This window comes from Piliocolobus tephrosceles, chromosome X (assembly GCF_002776525.5).
Source record: "Piliocolobus tephrosceles isolate RC106 chromosome X, ASM277652v3, whole genome shotgun sequence".
Classification (NCBI taxonomy): domain Eukaryota; kingdom Metazoa; phylum Chordata; class Mammalia; order Primates; family Cercopithecidae; genus Piliocolobus; species Piliocolobus tephrosceles.
In genome coordinates this window covers 53,073,294-53,092,737 of record NC_045455.1, presented here as the reverse complement: position 1 = coordinate 53,092,737, position 19,444 = coordinate 53,073,294, and positions in this window count along the sequence as shown.

Here is a 19,444-nt window from a genome sequence, read left to right as displayed (position 1 = left end):
TGCAGACCGAGGAACTTAACTAAAATGCTAAGATAACTTTTGGAAAATTGAGAATGCTTGGAACTGAGAAATGTAATTAAATAGTGTCATATCCATTGTTAACACAACATAACCATTCTATCCTGACTAATATATCCTATATTAAAAAAATCACGATTGATGCATTTATCAAAGCTAACCTATTATTGTTATGAAGTCAAGAGTCAAAGTCAAATTCCATTTAACAATTTATTATAGCTTCTTCATATTGCTTTGTCTTCCATTGTTTGTCTTCCACTGGGCTTTCAGATTTACTTTTTTCTGAGCTAATCTTATTCACATGTGCATAGTATTATTATTAGAGGAGTAATTAAAATAATATGCATTCTTTATAAATTCTCTGCCCTTTGCAGTGAAATAAAATCGTTGCTCATTATAACTTAACCTTTTCATAGTTTATAATCCATGATGGAATATAAATAACGTGAATTCTTTAAAATGAAGCTGTCAGAGGAAGAAATTACTGTCTCATTAGACAGCTAGGTTATAATAGTTTTGAATTATATGTGGTTACTTATTAGCAGCTACAATTATACCTCATATGGGTATTTGGAATTCGTGCAGCTTTAATAAATAACTTTGTTGAGATGGTGCTCTGCACATGATAAACTGGTCAGTTTTATGTTATTGTTTAATATTTTTCTTATAATAACATAGTTTGGCATATATATGTGTTCAAAATAAGGCAGTGTGGTTTTATTTTTCACTGGCTTATTTTTGTCATTTAATTAAACCTAAAAATTATACTGAGATAGATACAAATTTCCTTTTTTCAAATATTTTTTTTTGTTTTCTTCATGTTTTCAAACTTTCTTATAAATTGTAGTATTTGTAACATTAGAAAGTAAATTCTACATTTATTATTATTCATAAGAGATAATTTTTGAAGTTAGGTTGGGTAATTTTTAACAAAATGATGCTATATCTTCTGTGAAAGCATGAGTTTTTTTGTTCAAACATTTTAAAGAAATTGGATACATAAACCAATTTTTAAAAGTCACCTATGAAATTTCTTTACTCATTTCTGAACATCTGGCTATTTCTTGTTGAATTAGGTTTTAAATGAGTATTTTAATGTTTCTAAAAAGTAATCAATCAGAAATACTTCATTATTTATTTCACTGGCTTTCAGTTACAATACCTATTTCAAATAAACATTTACATAGGTTGCGATAGATGGAACACATTTTGCTCGAAGTTACACACACGCACAAACACACACACACGCACACATATAAGCAAACACACAGAGATGAAATTAATTACTCTAGGTCACTGACTCTTTTGTTTAATGCAAAGTTACCATTTAAACCATGCATTCATCCTTTGATATTATGTAGTGATTGGTTCTAGGACCCCTTGTAGATACAAAATTCCCTTTAGTGATACAAAAATGGTGTAGTATTTCCGCGTCACCTATGCATATCCTCTCATATACTTTAAATCATTTCCAGATTATTTATAATACATAACACATTTACATATATAATGCGATTTATATATGTAATGCTATATTTATTTTATGTAATGCTAGATTCATGTATGTAATGCTATATATATTACATTATATATGTAATACCTTTACATCATATATAACGCTATTTATATATGTTTATATCTACAACTATATGTATAGTTGTTTTATTGTATTGTTTTTTATTTGACTTATTTTTATTGCATTTTATAAGCTTTTTTTAAATCAGAGCTTGATTACATCCATGGATACAGAACCCATCAATATGGAGGACTGAATGAATATAATAAAATTTTAAAATAAGAGAAATTGTTAGTAAATTATGTAAGGCTCATTCATCTTCAATATTTTAACATTATTTATTAAAATGAACACTTATTTACAATGTTTTTACTACATTCTAAGCTCCAGACTATTCAAGGACGATTAAAAAAATACCAGTGTGTACAAAAAATGCACCACTAGTGGAAGTAATACTTTTATTAGTTAATAATGAAGACTGCCCCTGATATGGTTTTGCTCTGTGTCCTCCTGAAATCTCTTGTAATTCTCATAAACCCCACGTGTCAAGGGTGGGACCAGGTGGAAGTACTTGGATCATGGGGGCGGTTTCCCCGCTGTTGTTCTCATGGTAGTGAGTGAATTCTCACAAGACCTGGTGGGTTTATACACCTCTGGCATTTCCCCTTCTTGTACTCACTCTATTCTGCCACAATATGAAGGTATCAGCTTCTTCTTTGCCTTCTGCCATGAAGTTTTGTAAGTTTCCTGAGGCTTCCCTAGCTATTCAGAACTGTGAATCAATTAAACACTTTTCCTTTATAAATTACCCAGTCTCAGGTATTTCTTCATAGCAGTGTAAGAAGGAACTAATACAAACCATTTGTTTGCTGTTTCATTAATATCTTTAAGCAATTTCTAATGTGATTTTTTTAATTTTGAATTTTTGTAGGTTTATAGTAAGTGTACATATTTATGGGGTACATGAGATATTTCGGTACAGGCATGCAACGTGTAATAATCACATAGTGGGAAATTGGGTATGTATGCTCTCAGGCATTTAACTTTTGTGTTAGAAACAGTCCAATTATACTCTTTTAGTTATTTTTAAATGTCAAATTAAATTATTATTGACTATAGTCCCCTTGGTGTGCTATCAACTATCGTTTTATTTAACCTTTTAAATTATTTTTTGTACACATTAACCATCCCCGCCTTCCTGTCACCCACCAACTACCCTTCCCAGCTTGGTTACCATTTAGTACCAAGGGAACTACCATTCCCAGATAGTTACCCAGCAGGTAACTATCTTTTAAGCAATTTTTATGACAATTTCTTTATGTTTTTAAGTACTTGTAATTTTTATTTATTTTATTTTATTATTATATTTATTCATTTATTTTATTAAGTACTTGTAATTTTATTTTCATTTTGTGCATATACACATTCCAATCCCTATATTAGGTAATGGAAACACTAGTATAAAAAATGTACTTTGAATAATAGCACTTTCCATCTGATAATCTAAGAGTCATTGCTATGTAATATGCAATTCAAAACATATTGTGGCTAAAAATAGCTGCATTTATTTAGCTGACAAATTGGTAGGTCAGCTGGAAGATGACTACTCTAAGAGAGTTTTGCTCAATTTTTAGAGGTCAGTTAGAGGATCAATGACAGATTGGCTTTGCTAATCTTGGCTAGGCTTTTCTGTGTATCTGGAAACTTGGTAGAGTTGAAACAGTTGACTCAGCTCTACCTCACATATTTTCTTATGCACCACCATCCTAGAATGGGCTTGTTCATATGGAAAACTTTGGAAATTCAAGAAAAAGAGCAAAAATTTACTAGATATCTTGAGAGAGGCTCAGAGCTGACAACCTGTCACTTCTGCCACACACACATGAGGCATGTCCCAGGTATACTAGTCAGGGTTCTCCAGATGAACAGAACTAATCAGATATATGTATATCTGAATGGGAGTTGATTAAGGAGACCTGATTCACACAGTCATAAGGTGAAGTTCCACAATAAGTCACCTGCAAGTTGAGGAGCAAGGAAGCCAGTCATGGCTCAGTCCAAGTCCCAAAACCTCAAAAGCAGGGAAGCCGATACTGCAGCCTCCAGTCTATGGCCAAAGGCCTGAGAGGCCCTGGCAAATCACTAGTGTAAGTCCAGAGGTCCAAAAGCCAAAGAACTTGAAGCCAGATGTTTGGGGGCAGGAAGCATCCAGTACGGGAGAAAGATGAAGGTCGGAAGACTCAGCAAGTCAGCATTTTTCACCTTCTTCTGCCTTTTCCTAGTCAGTCTGGCAGCTAATTGGATGGTGCCCACCCACACTGTAGGTGGGTCTTCTTGAGGGTGAGTCTTCCTCTCCCAGTCCACTGACTTAAATGCTAATCTCTTCTGGCAACACTCAGAAACACCCAGATACACCCAGAAACAATACTCTACAAGGCCAGTCCTTATGAAAGGGTAAGAAAGTTGACCACATTTCTTGGGAGAATCTGCTAAGTCACATGGAAAGGGTTTGGGATACAGAGAAGGAAATAATCATAGCCTTTTTTTTTTTTTTTTTTTTCAAGATAGTAAATCTGACATGAAAATAAATGTACATTTTGAATAAACATAATAATGCTTTTCTATTTCGACATTTGATATCTTAGGCCATTTCATGTGCATGAAAAATAAATTGGCTGGAATTCATAGAATCTGTGAATTTTGTTTAATCTAGTTCTCAATTATGATAAATACATGAGAGAACTATAAAATTTGTAAGTAAATTTCCAGTTTTGTCTTCCATTTCTACAACTTTTTATACCAAAATTAAATACTCATTATTCCTTCAATGGGCTTCTCATTTATTCCTTAACTTATGCTCTATACTTTAGGCCCATATAAAACTTAATGCTGTATCAGCATAGCGTAAACATCCCCTTTGTTTCAAATTCTGGTTTCTCTAGAACAAAATCACATGTCTGGAATCTCAATCTGACTTTTTTTCTTTTTGTAATTTCTTTGTCATATTAATGTACATAACTTATGATATAAAATCATTTCAATTTCAAATATTGCTTATGTGTGTTTCTTCTCTTTGTTATTAAATAGAGAAGTTTTTAATAGAAAGCATTTCACTCACCAATTTTTTATTACTACAGTGAGATAAATTTTTTTTATTAGAAGCCTACAAAGGTAAGAATATTAGTAAACATTGGCAGAATGTTTCACCATAATTGTAAAAGCTTTAAAGTGGTTGAAGCAAAGTAAATAATTTAGGAGAATGAGGTAGGCAGAAAAGGAAATGTCTACATGGCTTCAGAGGGAGATTTTAACAGAAATAAGCCAGAATTTTACCCTCCCCCCAAACACACACACACATGAAATTCTAAAATAATTAGAAATTAAAGGCATGGGTAATTGGGACTTCAAAGGTGATGCAAGTCTAATTATTATTTCAATTTAGCAATGACATTTAAGGAGGTTAAGTGACTGTCATAGGTTTCACATCAATAGTAATTTGTGAGACTTGTATTAGATCTTCAGATTTAACATCTGGAGTTTAAGAAAAGCTTTCTTTTACTTTGGAAATCACTTTCCAACAATAGCTAGCTCCATTAATTTTACTTAAACAGCGTATTTACCTTCCACTCTCTATTATCCTGTATCACGTATTCTGACTTTTCTTATATATTCAATTATAATATATTTCTCAAAGGTTTTAATGGCATAACAATAAAAAGATAACAGGAATTTAGAAAAAGAATACTCTCTGTATGATCCCAGACAAGTTAATGATTTTGATAATCAACTGATTCAACTGTAACATGAGAAAAATTAAACTATTATAAACTGAATGATTGCTCCTCCCCCAAACCCATATGTTGAAGCCCTAACCTCCAGTGTGACAGAATTTGGATATAAAGTCTTTGGAGGTTTGATCAGATGAGGTCACAAGGATGGAGCCCTTATAATGGTGTCAGTGTCCTTTCAAGCAAAGACTCCATATGACTTGCCTTCTATGCATGCACAAAAAGGAAGTCATGTGAGCACCCAGTGAAAAGGCAGCAGCAGTCAATAAGCCAGAAAGAGAGGCAGAACATGACTATACTGACATCCAGATATCCAGGTTTCAGACTTCTAGCCTCCAAAACTGTGAGAAAATAAATTGCTATCATGTAAGCAACTCAGACTACAACATTTTGTTATGACCGTCTGAACTAATAGAAAGTACTAATCCATGTAAGAATTAACTGAAGGAAAAGAATAAACAGTTGACTTTTCATCAATCTTATTGGTAAATATACACAGGGAAATGATGTATATGAATAAAAAAATTATAAAAATAGTAACCACAGCATTATACAAGTAACCCTGCCACAGGCATGCCATGTTTGTATTATTTATAATAAACTGTATTCTAACATAAGCATTTATTCTAATTTGCAAATAAAGATTGTGCAGAGACGAGTTAATGTAGCAGGTTGGAGACTGATATCCTTAGAAAGAACTGCTCTTATGGTTGTCTGTTAGATGATCTGGGAACATGGATTGCAGGAGAGTTCCTACCATTCCCAAAATTTGTAAGAGAAACTATTATACCTAAACTATTTTTGAAAACAGTATGGTTTATGACAAATACCTACTTACCTTCTCAAAACTGAGAATTTTGATATGTACAAAGCAAAGACTGCCTACTTGACCAACCCCAGTAAAAACCCTGGGCACTGAGTCTCTAATGAGCTAATTAGAATATACTAATGAATGAACTAATAAAGTATTGATAGACAATATTTCATATTTCAATATTTCATATGTCATAACTCACTGTTGGAGGATATAGGCCTGTGTGACTCCACTGTGAGAGGACTTTTGGATACTTGTACCTAGTTTCTTGTAAAGTTTTCTGCATTCACCTTTTACTTTTGTGGATTTAGCTTTGTATCTTTTTGCTGCATTTAATAATAGCCATGTATATAACTATATGCTGAGTTCACTGAGACTTCCTAGCAAATTGCTAGTCCTGGGATAAGTCTTAGGGACCACTGATATAGGCTTAGGGAGCATAATTTATTTTCCCTCCCCATTTTACCTGATTGAAAAAATCTGTGATATGAAAACTCACAGGTAATAGAGAGAATAGAAAAATAGTATTGGAAAAATAGTATTAATATTACCATGAAGCTACTTGGGAGCTCAAGGGTGCAGTGAGTCAGGATTCCTCCACTGAGGAATGAGAGTGAGACCCTGTCTTTAAAAAAGTATTTAATTCATTCATTTAATATTAACATGAAGAAGAAAAATATACTATTACCTGAATCAAGATCATGTTTGGCATACCTCAGTTTATCTTTAAGTTGCACAAGTGCAGTTTCACTTAACAACCTTTTATTTAAAGGTATGTATCAAAAAGATAGAAAACCAAATCAAGATTATTTAAAAATACTACATCACAGTCCCTCTTTCTTCACTTCCTCCAGAGTATTCAAAGACTGTTTGAATCTCTTTGAAAGTTTCTAAGATCTTGCTTTATGAATTTGGGTTCCTCTGTGGTGGCTGCATATATATTTAAGACAGTTAGGTCTTCTTGTTGAATTCAACCCTTCACTAGTATGTAATGCCCTTCTTTATCTTTTTTGATCTTTATTAAAGTCTATTTCATCTGAAATTAGAATTTCAATCTCTGCTTTTTTTCTGTTTTCCATTTGCTTGGTAGATTTTTCTTCATCTCTTTATTTTGAACTTATGTGTGTCACTGCATGTGACATAGGCCTCTTGAAGACAGCATACCATTGGGTCTTGCTTCTTTATCAAACTTGCAAAAATGTACCTTTGAATTGGGACATTTAGCTAGTTTACATACAAGGTTCTATTGATATGTGTGGGTTTGATCTTGTTATCATAATGTAAGCTATTTACTATGCAGATTGTTTTGTGTGATTGCTTCATATTGTCACTGGTCTGTGAACATAAGTGTGCTTTTGTAGTGGCTGGTCTTCCACTTCCATATTTAGTGCTTCTTTCCAAAAGTGCTGTAAGGCAAGTTAAATGATAACAAATTCCCTCAACATTTCCTTGTTTGAAAAGCATCTTATTTTTCCTTTTCTTAATAAACTTAGTTTGGCTGGATATGAAATTTGGGGTTGCAATTTCTTCAATTTGAAAATGTTGAATATTGGCACCCAATATCTTCTGCATTGTAGGGAGATACCTTCTCACACCAGTAAGAATGGCTATTATTAAAAAGTCAAAAAATAACAAGGCTGACAAGGTTGCAGAGAAAAAGAAAGACTTACACACTGTTGATGAGAGTGTAAATTAGTTCTACCATTGTGACAAATGGTGTGGCAATTCCTTGGAGACCTAAGAACAGAACTACCATTCAGCCCAGCAATCCCTTTACTGGGTATACTCCCAAAGGAATACATATTGTTCTATCATAAAGATACAGGTACATGTATGTTCATTGCAGCACTATTCATGACAGCAAAGACATGGTATCAACCTAAATGTCCAGCAATAACAGATGGGATATAGAAAATGTTGTACATATACACCATGGAATACTCTGCAACCAAAAAAACAAAACAAAACAAAACAAAAACAGAAACAAAAACAAAACAAGATTACTTTGCAGGAATATGGATGGAGCTGGAGGTCATTGTCCTTAGAAAACTAACGCAGGAACAGAAAACCAAATACCAGAAGTTGTCACTTAAAAGTTGAGCTAAATGATGAGAACATATGGACAAATAGAGAGTAACATCAAACACTAGAAGCTGTCAGAGGATGGAGGTAGGGAGAGGACTAGGAAAAATAACAAATGAGCACTAGGCTTAATACCTGAGTGACAAAATCTAATCTGTACAACAAACCTGTGATGCAAGTTTACCTATGTAACAAATCTGCACATTTACCCCTGAACTTAGAAGGAAAGTTAAAACAAAATTTAAAAAAGAATAGTTAAGAGGAATTTAGTGCGTCCAGTTATTTGTTATAAATTTTAACTCCAGAGAAAGCAAATACTTTCCTTTCCTTGGTCTTCTTTTTCTAATTTTCTACAATAATTCTCACTGGACAGGAATAGAGAAGGGCACATGAGCTTATCTTAGTCTCACACTTATGGAATATTTTATTTTTCTCTATGTTGTTCAAGTTCTATTTTCCCTGAATGCTACTCTCTTTTCTGCGAAGACATTCATCTCTTTTCTGCAAAGGCATTTCTGTGAAGACATTCATCATCATCAGGTATTTTAAGCCTGGGTAACACCAATTTTGTGCCCTATAAATATGAGCTAATCTCTTTGGGCATAAAGATCAGAGCAATGAAGTTTGCATGGATAAGACCTAAGGGCAGCAGACAAAGAGGACACCTATTTGAGAATATCAAGTCTCAGTAAATATACTGATTGTATTTTGTGCCTGTGCTCTGGACATAGGTGTACTGAAGAAAGGGATATAGGTATAAGTGGGAAGGAGAAAATAATCATTGTTAGAGGAAAATCCGTAAGAATATGGAAAAACTAACCAAAACAAAGGGAAACTTCTGCTATGGAAGTTTCCTTGTACTGCTTTCACCTACTTCATGTTCTTTTCTGTCAAAGATTAAAGAAGGCCTTTTACAATTAAATAACTAAGGCCCAATCACAAATTAAAAGTTGCTGATGACATAATATTTACTTCTAATTATGATTTACATAATGTATTTATTAAACAAATATTTTTCAAGCCACCATATTTTGCTAGGTAATAAGAACAAAGTGTTAAGCAAAATTTAGTTCATTTAGCTATGTATTGGTTTTAAGAAATCAAAATAGATCACTTTAACACAAATTATTTGGCTGGTACTAAAACTGCCATATAAAAGTGTTCTGCTTTTCTAGTGGGTGTTTTCATAAGAAAATTAATAATATATTTATATTGTGTTTTTAATATGCTGAAAAATGCATTTAAAAGAGGAAAACTGTTTCCTTCATAAAAGATGAGAAGATAAGTGATATGAAAACTTGTAATTAAGATGACCTTGGTTCTAAGGTTATTAACTAAATATTAGATTTGTTCAGAAATTAAGATATAATATAGGTCCTTGGATTAAGAATGTTTGCCATCATTCATTATTCCATAATTGAGGTCACTGGACTTGTAAATGTACTATAGCAAAATTAATTCACCAATGCAATATCTCAAATCCTTTAATTCTGTACTTGGAAGTTTCAAAATATGTCTTTCCATATCTTGAAATCCTTAAAATGAGTATTATGTGTATGTATAAATGCAAATAGTGTATGTCGTAAAATTGAATATTAACATTGGCTAAAGTTTAAAGAAAAATGACAAATTAAATTGGTAGTTGTTTATGATAATGTTTATGCTTTTAGATTTTATAATCATAGAGAATATTTAGTTTGCTATGTCATCTTCTAATTTGGAATTTTTTTTTAATTATGGAGATGGTATGGGGAATTTTATCTCACTTATACTTTGATCTTAATTATAGTATGCATGATGTTCTTAAAAACTGTTAACTAGGGTTAGGCTAATGTGCTAATAGTTTATTTGATAAATCATTATATTATAATTTTAGACAGTTATTAATCTATTCTTGCTCAAACTTCTTTGATTAAAACTTCCCTTTAGATATGATTGTATATGTTTAGATCACTGTGCCATTTGAACTTTATTAAATTAAGAGAATTTTAGGTACAAGCTAATATGTTGGGTTGATTGGGAAAATGACTACAAGTTTCAATTTTCAATATTAATGTCATCTGCAAATCCTCTCATCAAGAGCTTGAATGTATTTTCTCACTCTTAGCCTAGGCTGGCTTTTCTTTTCTTGAGCTAATAAAAGTTATAGTATGCTAGTTGCAAGCATAGTCCTAGAGTCTTCATACATTTCCATTTTCTGTTGAAACCAACATGAGAACAAGTCTGTGCTAAGTTGTTAAAAAAACAACAGTGTAGGTGGATCAGAAATAAATTGTCCAACTGAGGACATCCTTGAGCAGTTAGGCCACAGCCAAATCAATTTGTGGCAGACACAAACCTGAGGCCAGATTAACTGAGTCTGCCCTAGCAATCTCACAAACCTATCAGACTAATGAGAAATCATCAGTGTTTTTGTTTTAAGTCTCTGAGATTTGTGGTCTTTTATTACAGAGTGATATTTAACTGGTATGGCTAGGAAACCTATTTTTTTTTGTATAAATATTATACTACTAATAAAAATTGGAAAATTATTTTAGAAATTACTTCTGTGAGTGCAATAGTGAGATTCTGCTGACACATTTGTTATTAAGCACAAGTCTTAATTTCTTTAAAATTTTGCATTTAAGATGGGTTTTAAATTAAAATATTTTTCATCAAAGAACTGTAATGGATTCTAATAAATGATATGCATAGAATGAAAAACTCAATAAATAAAATTAAGAACCCAACGCATGGATTTAAAACACATTATACGTAGTTAATAATATAGCTACTAAAGGACTGAAAAAAGAAAGAAATGTCAAGAGTAAAGGACAGTACAGAGTCATAGGAGGTAGAATCAAAATGGCAAACACACTGGTAATTGAGTGCCAGGAAAAGAGGAGGAAGAAAATAAATCAGCGTCAATGTTTGATGACCTTTTGCATGAAAGGTTCATGAAACTGATGTAAGGCATAAAACTACGAATATAAAAACCACTATAAATACTAAGCAGGAAAAATAGCAAAAGAAAAATATTCTGAAACATGACACTATACAACTATACAACTATTAAAGATCAAACATGAGAATAAAAATAATAAAAAACAGCCATGAAAATCTGCATAAGGTAAAAAAGACTAATGTAAAAAAGACTAAGGTAAAAAAAACTAAATTATTTTAATGCAAATTGGTTTTAATAATGAAGAAACTGATCTTTCAATGTCATGTGTAATTTATTAAGACAGATATTCCAAATAAGAGAACAGGGATTAAAACCCATATATACCCAGCTCAAAAGTTCATGTGCTTTTCACTGCCCTGCCTTCCCCCACTTCACATATTCCCAACTTCTACAGATTACTTGACTTAAATTAGTTTCTTTAGTTGTACGTAAGCTGAATAAATGATACGTTTTTATCTTTAATGTCTTTGTATTTTTCTGGTTGTTGTCCATCTTAAATACATGTAATCTAATTGTACACTACATGACTTAAAATTGTGTGCAGAGAGACATCAAGTAAGTGCTGTGGCTAATTAAATCTAAAATGGTTTAATAAAACATAAAATTCTCATTATGATCACGATTACCATCACCCTCATCATCAAAAAATAGAAGTGCAATGCCTGTGTGAACATGATATATCTTGTTAGGGTTATAATATGCAAATTTAGATTGGCTTGATTTAGATTCTAATTTCTTCTATCACTGGCATAGGGCTTTGAAGAAGTAATAATCCTTATGTTTTTCCTTCTATAAAATAGGAAAAGTAAAAATGATTTCCTCACTGCTTAGTTTTGTTAAATAAACAAAATATTCCATATAAACCAATTGTTGCAGTGTCTAGTATGGGAAAACCACAAAATAATTGTTAATAAAAATAAATATTACTATTTAAACCAAGAAGTCTAGTCTTGAGAGTTTATAAAGTGATACCGAAAATCTTAAGAGCACATAAAGGCTTTTTCAAAAATGAAAAAGTTTGACTAAATGTAAAAGTTCTGACAATTGCATTTGTACAGACAGTGCATTTTGCAGAATGAATTTATACATAGAAAAAGAGTTTGGAAAAACTATTTAACATCATTTTTACCTTGAAAAATCTTTGGCTCTCCAAAAGTGATTTCATCAATTTTTGGTTTAATTTAGGGAATTTTCACTACAAAAATACTTTTGATAAACTCAGGATAAATGATACTACTTTAGTCATTTTTACACAACATTCAACATATATGTTAAATGTAGGTAACATTTTAAAATTTATCTGTATATATCTTGTAGCATAAAGAGGATGTCAACGTCAAATCTGTCCCACTTATATGTAGAAAACAATCAGAAGACCTTAACATTTTCAAAGTATAAAAATATATTCTATTAAAGATAAACTTAAGAGAATAAATGAATAAATTTGATAGACTCAAAGCAAATAAATTACATCTCCATATAAAACACAAAGAATGTAGAATTATGCTGAAATTAATATAGAAAACCTGAAGCAACAATAGATGAAAAACAAGCTTTATCCATGTCTATTTGATGTCACTTTACTGTGACAATAACTTTAATTAATGGAAAACAATGCCGCCTTCAGATGGCAATACATCATCACGAAGCTTTATTATTTGACTAAAACAAGTGATTTTATTTCATTAAATTTTGTCCCTAAGACATGGTCCCTCCACACGACCTTAGTTTAGCAGTCACTATTATCAAACTCAAGGAAATTATAACAACATTTATGCATCTCTCTTGATAATGGTTTTATGTAAGGAATAATTAGTAAAAGACTCTATTATTAAAAGGCAGGCATCTAAAAGAATTCTCAGATGCATTGAAGCATAATTTCTCACCACTTGATACAAATAAGATATAAGTTTTCAGCAGAAGCATGCCTTTTATTGCCCCAGGGAACAGAGAAGCCACATTCAAAGGAACTCTTCCTTTGGGATTGCATCCAAGAGTGGCAGACAAATCTTTTACACTTGTAAAAAAAGAAAAAAAAAAAAAAAGTCCAAAGAGCTCCTGCTTATACATTCACACTTAATAAATCCAATTTTAGGCATATCCCTATTAAAATGATAACAAATCCCCTGAAACTTTCACTCCTCACCCTCTTCACTCTTCAATATTTTTATTTTAGACTTCCGTTTAGATTTTTGAATAAAGTTCAGCTTCTGCTAATTTAGTGTGCCGTGTTTACAAAAAAAAAAAAAAAAAAAAATAGTGCTAGTGCATTAACATAGAAAGCATATTTGCAAACATTCAACACACCACACTTATTCTGTAACCTCTGGGCATAGGAACTACCTGCGATTTTATTTTTTTATTTTCCAAGAGATATTGCTGGGTAAATGTTCTTGTCATCACATGGATATTTATTTTCTTGCTAACAGATGATCAACAACTATCCTTTAAATAAAACCTTTTTTTGCAATTTAAATGAGCAAGAATACATGAATACAATTACACTGAAAAAACAAAATGGCAAAATGTTTTATTCATCCACTAGACAAATACATATTGAGTGCCTACTGTGTGCCAGGATGTTTTCGATTCTTGGGAGACAACAAAACAAGCATAAACCTTGCTCACCTGGGAGCATATCGAACATGGCCAAGAGAGATAAATTACTCAACAGGAAAATGTAGAACACTGCCAGAGTTTGTACTTTTTTTAGTTGTAATGGAAAGCTACTGGAATGTGTTAAGCAAAGGAGGAACAGGGAATGACTTATGTTCATGGAGAATCTTTCCTGCTCCTTTGTGGTAAGAATGGAAATGAAGAAAGCAGCAAGGAGACCATTATGGAGGTCCAGGTATGAGATGATAGTGATCATTAGAAAGTAGGCATCAAGGTTAGTGGGGGTGATCATATAAAGTGATCAGATGTAGCATGTTCGTGTAGGAGGTAATCTCTTAAAATGTTAATGTCTTGAATATATTTATCTTTTTAATAAATGTGTGAAAATTTGGGTAGTTCCCAAATTATCAGATAAAGGAATGTTTTAAACTACAGAGATGGTTACAACCTGTTGGTTAATTTGCATCTTATAGTAATTAATCACTTCAAGCTATGTAAAAAACAGTTTTTATAGTTTTTAATTTTTTTCATTATGAACATAGTAAGTGGAAAATATTTAACTGACAATCAACTACCTTTGAAAATAAGTATTACCTTTTGAAGTAATCATATTTGAATATGAGTTAACAATGATAATTTTGTATTTTAAATATATATCCATGCACATTATTAAATAATATTTAAAGACTAAAGTCTTTAAAATTTGTAACTTCTTTGAAAACATACAATTTTAACCTATTAAAATATTCGGTGGATACATAGTTGAGAATAGCAAATACATAGTAAATACTGGCTGGGGGCGGTGGCTCAGGCGTGTAATCCCAGCCCTTTGGGAGCCCGAGGCGGGCGGATCACAAGGTCAGGAGATCAAGATCGTCCTGGCTAACACGGTGAAAGGCCATTTCTACCAAAAATACAAAAAAATTAGCCGGATTTGGTGGCGGGCGCCTGTAGTGCCGGCTACTTCGGAGGCTGAGGCAGGAGAATGGCGTGAAACCGGGAGGCCGAACTTGCAGTGAGCCAACATCGCACCACTGCACTCCAATCTGGGCGACTGAGGGAGACTTCGTCTCTAATAATAATAATAATAATAATAATAATAATAATAATAATGATAATAGCAGCAAATTCTTGTTCAACTACCTCAGTTGAAGAATTCCAACTATTTCTTGCCATATAATTAGAGAATGAAACACATTGACACAAGAAAGTGTAAAGTACAAAGGAGTGTATTATCTTATGATTCTGTTAGGAAAATGACTATATGGGCAATTATTTGGCCTGCACTAGTAAGCTGAAGCAAATTTTTATTCATTAAAAATGGCAGTTTCTTAAAATGTTAAGTTTGGCATTTGACCCTCTCTAATGTAGTTTTTTTTTTTTTTTTTTTTTTTTTTTTAATACATTAAGTTCTCAAATACATGTACAGAACGTGCAGGTTTGTTACATAGGTATACACGCGCCATGGTGGTTTACTGCACCCATCAACCTGTCATCTCCGTTAGGTATTTGTCCTAATGCTATCCCTCCCTTAGCCCCCCACTTGCCAACAGGACCCAATGTGTGATGTTCCACTCACTGTGTCCATGTGTTCTCATTGTTCAATTCCCACTTATGAATGAGAACATGCGGTATTTGGTTTTCTGTTCCTGTGTTAGTTTGCTAAGAATGATGGTTTCCAGCTTCATCCATGTCCCTGAAAAAAAAAAAAAAAAAAAAAAAAAAAAACACATGAACCCATCCTTTATTATAGCTGCATAGTGGTGTGTATGTGCCACATTTTCTTTATTCAGTGTGTCATTGATGGGCATTTGGGTTGGTTCCAAGTCTTTGCTATTTTGAAAAGTGCTGCAATTAACATGGTGCATTTGTCTTTATAGTAGAATGATTTATAATCATTTGGGTATATATCCAGTAATGAGATTGCTGGGTCAAATGGTATTTCTGTTTCTACATCCTTGAGGAATCACCACACTGTCTTCCACATGGTTGAACTAATTTATACTCCCACCAACAGTGTAAAAGTGTTCCTATTTCTCCACATCCTCTCCAGCATCTGTTGTTTCCTGACTTTATAATGATCACCATTCTAACTGGCATGAGATATTATCTCACTGGGGTTTTGATTTGCATGTCTCTAATGACCAATGATGATGAGCTTTTAATCTTTTCTTTTTTATTCATTATACTTTAAGTTCTGGGATACATGTGCAGAACGTGCAGGTTTGTTACATAGGCATACACGTGCCATAGTGGTTTGCTGCATCCATCAACCCGTCATCTACATTAGGTATTTCTCCTAATGCTATCCCTATCTTAGCCCCCCACCTCCCGACAGGCCCTGGCATGTGATATTCCACTCCCTGTGCCCATGTATTCTCATTGTTCAACTTCCATTTATGAGTGAGAACATGCGGTGTTTGGTTTTCTGTTCCCCTGTTAGTTTGCTGAGAATGAGTGTTTCTGGCTTCATCCATGTACCAGCAAATGACATGAATTCATCCTTTTTATGGCTGCAGAGCATTCCATGGTGTAAAAGTGTCACATTTTCTTTATCCAGTCTATCGTCGATGGACATTTGGGTTGGTTCTATGTCTTTGCCATTGTGAACAGTGCTGCAATAAACATACGTGTGCATGTGTCTTTATGGTAGAATTATTTATAATCCTTTGGGTATATACCTAGTAATGGGATTTCTGGGTCAAACAGTATTTCTGGTTCTAGATCCTTGAGGAATCGCCACACTGTCTACTGCAATGGTCGAACTAATTTACATTCCCATCAACAGTGTAAAAGCCTTTCTATTTATCCACATCCTCTCCAGCATCGGTTGTTTCCTGACTTTTTAATGATGGCCCTTCTAACTGGTATGACATGGTATCTCATTGTGGATTTTATTTGCATTTTTCTAGTGATCAGTGATGATGAGCATTTTTTTTCATGTTTGTTGGCCACATAAATGTCTGCTTTTGAGAACTGTCTGTTCATATCCTTTGCCCACTTTTTGATGTCTTTTTTTTTTTTTTTTTTTGTAAATTTGTTTACATTTCTTGTGTATTCTGGATAGTCGACCTTTGTCAGATGGAAAGATTGCAAACATTTTCTCCCATTCTATAGGTTGCCTGTTTACTCTGATGACAGTTTCTTTTGCTGTGCAGAAGTTCTTTAGTTTAATTAGATTCAGTTTGTCAATTTTGGCTTTTGTTGCCATTGGTTTTGGTGTTTTAGCCATGAAGACTTTGCCCCTGCCTATGTCCTGAATGGTATTGTCTAGGTTTTATTCTAGGGTTTGTATGGTTTTAGATTTTACATTTGAGTCTTTAATCCATCTTGAGTTAATTTTGTATAAGGTGTAAGGAAGGAGTCCAGTTTTCCCAACACCATTTATTAAGTAGAAATCCTTTCCCCATTGTTTGTATTTGTCAGGTTTGTCAAAGGTCAGATGGTTGTAGATGTGTGGCATTATTTCTGAGGCCTCTGTTCTGCCATTGGTCTATATATCTGTTTTGGTACCAGCACCATGCTGTTTTGGTTACTGTAGTTTTATAGTGTAGTTCAAATTTAGGTAGTGTAATGCCTCCAGTTTTGTTCTTATTTCTTAGGATTGTCCTGGCTGTACAGGTTCTGTTTTGGTTAAATTTCATTGGTTACATATGAAATTTAAAGTAGTTTTGTCTAATTCTGTGAAGAAAGTCAATGGTAGTTTGAAGGGGATAGCATTGAATTTATAAATTACTTTGGGCAATATGACCGTTTTCATGAATTGATCCTTCCTATCCTTGAGCATGTAATACTATTACATTTGTTTGTGTCCTCTTTCATGTCCTCTTTCATTTCATTGAGCAGTTGTTTGTAGTTCTCCTTGAAGTTGTCCTTCACATCCCTTGTAAGTTGCATTCCTAGGTATTTTACTCTCTTCATAGCAATTGTGAATGGGAGTTCATTCATGATTTGGCTATTTGTCTATTGCTGCTGTATCAGAATTTGTGTGATTTTTGCACATGGATTTTGTATTCTGAGACTTTGATGAAGTTATTTATCAGCTAAAAGAGATATTGGACTGAGATGACGGGGTTTTCTAAATATAAAATCATGTGGTCTGCAAATAGAAACAACTGGACTTCTTGTTTTCCTAACTGAATGCCCTTTATTTCTTTTTTTTGCCTGATTGCCCTGGCCAGAACTTCCAATACTGTGTTGAATAGGAGCGGTGAGAGAGGGCATCCTTGTCTTGTGCCGGTTTTCAAAGGGAATGCTTCCAGTTTTTGCCCATTCAGTATGATATTGGCTGTGGGTTTGTCATAAATAGTTATTATTTTGAGATATATTCCATCAATACCTAGTTTATTGAAAGTTTTTAACATGAAGTGGTGTTGCATTTTATTGAAGGCCTTTTTGGCATGTATTGAGATAATCATGTGGCTTTTGTCATTGGTTCTGTTTACGTGATGGATTATATTTATTGATTTGTATACGTTGAACCACCCTTGCATCCCAAGGATGAAGCTTACTCGATTGTGGTAGATAAGCTTTTTGATGTACTGCTCGATTCAGTTTGCCAATATTTTATTGAGAATTTTTGCATCAATGTTCATCAGGGATATTGGCCTGAAATTTTATTTTTGTGTCTCTGCCAGGTTTTGGTGTCAGGATGATGTTAGCCTCATAAAATGAGTTAGAGAGGAGTATCTCTTTTTCATTTGCTTAGAATAGTTTCAGAAGAGATGGTACTAGCTCTTCTTTGTACCTCTGGTAGAAGATGGGTGTGAATCCATCTGGTCCTGGGCTTTTTTGTTTGTTTGTAGGCTATTAATACTGCCTCAATTTCAGAACCTGTTATTGGTCCGTGCAGAGATTCAACTTCTTTGTGGTTTAGTCTTGGGAGGGTGTATGCGTCCAGAAATTTATTCATTTCTTCTAGATTTTCTAGTTTATTTGCTCACAGGTTTTATAGTAGACTGTGATGATAGTTTGTATTTCTGTGGGATCAGTGGAGATATCCCCTTTATAACTTTGTATTGTGTCAATTTGATTCTTCTCTCTTTTCTTCTTTATTAGTCTGGCTATCAGTCTAACCCTTTTGTTAAATTTTTCACAAAAATAGCTCTTGGATTCAATGATTTTTTTGAAGGGCTTTTCGTGTCTCTATCTCCTTCAATTCTGTTCTGATCTTAGTTATTTCTTGTCTTCTGCTAGCTGTTGAATTTGCTTGCTCTTGCTTCTCTAGTTCTTTTAATTGTGATGTTAGGGTGTTGATTTTAGATATGTCCTGTTTTCTCCTCTGGGCATTTAGTGCTATAAATTTCCCTCTAAATACTGCTTTAGCTGTTTCTCAGAGATTCTGATACGTTGCATTTTCTTCTCAATGGTTTCAAATAACTCTGCCTTCATTTCGTTATTTACCTAGTGGAGCAGGTTGTTCAGTTTCCATGTAGTTGTGCAGTTTTGAGTGAGTTTCTTAATCCTGAGTTCTAATTTGATTGCATTGTGGTTTGAGAGACTGTTTGTTTATATTTCTGTTCTTTCGCATTTGCTGAGGATTGTTTTACTTCCAATTATGTGGTCAGTTTTAGAATAAGTGCTATGTGGGTGCTGAGAAGAATGTATATTCTGTTGACTTGAAGTGGAGAGTGCTGTAGATGTCTATTAAGTTCACTTGGTCCAGA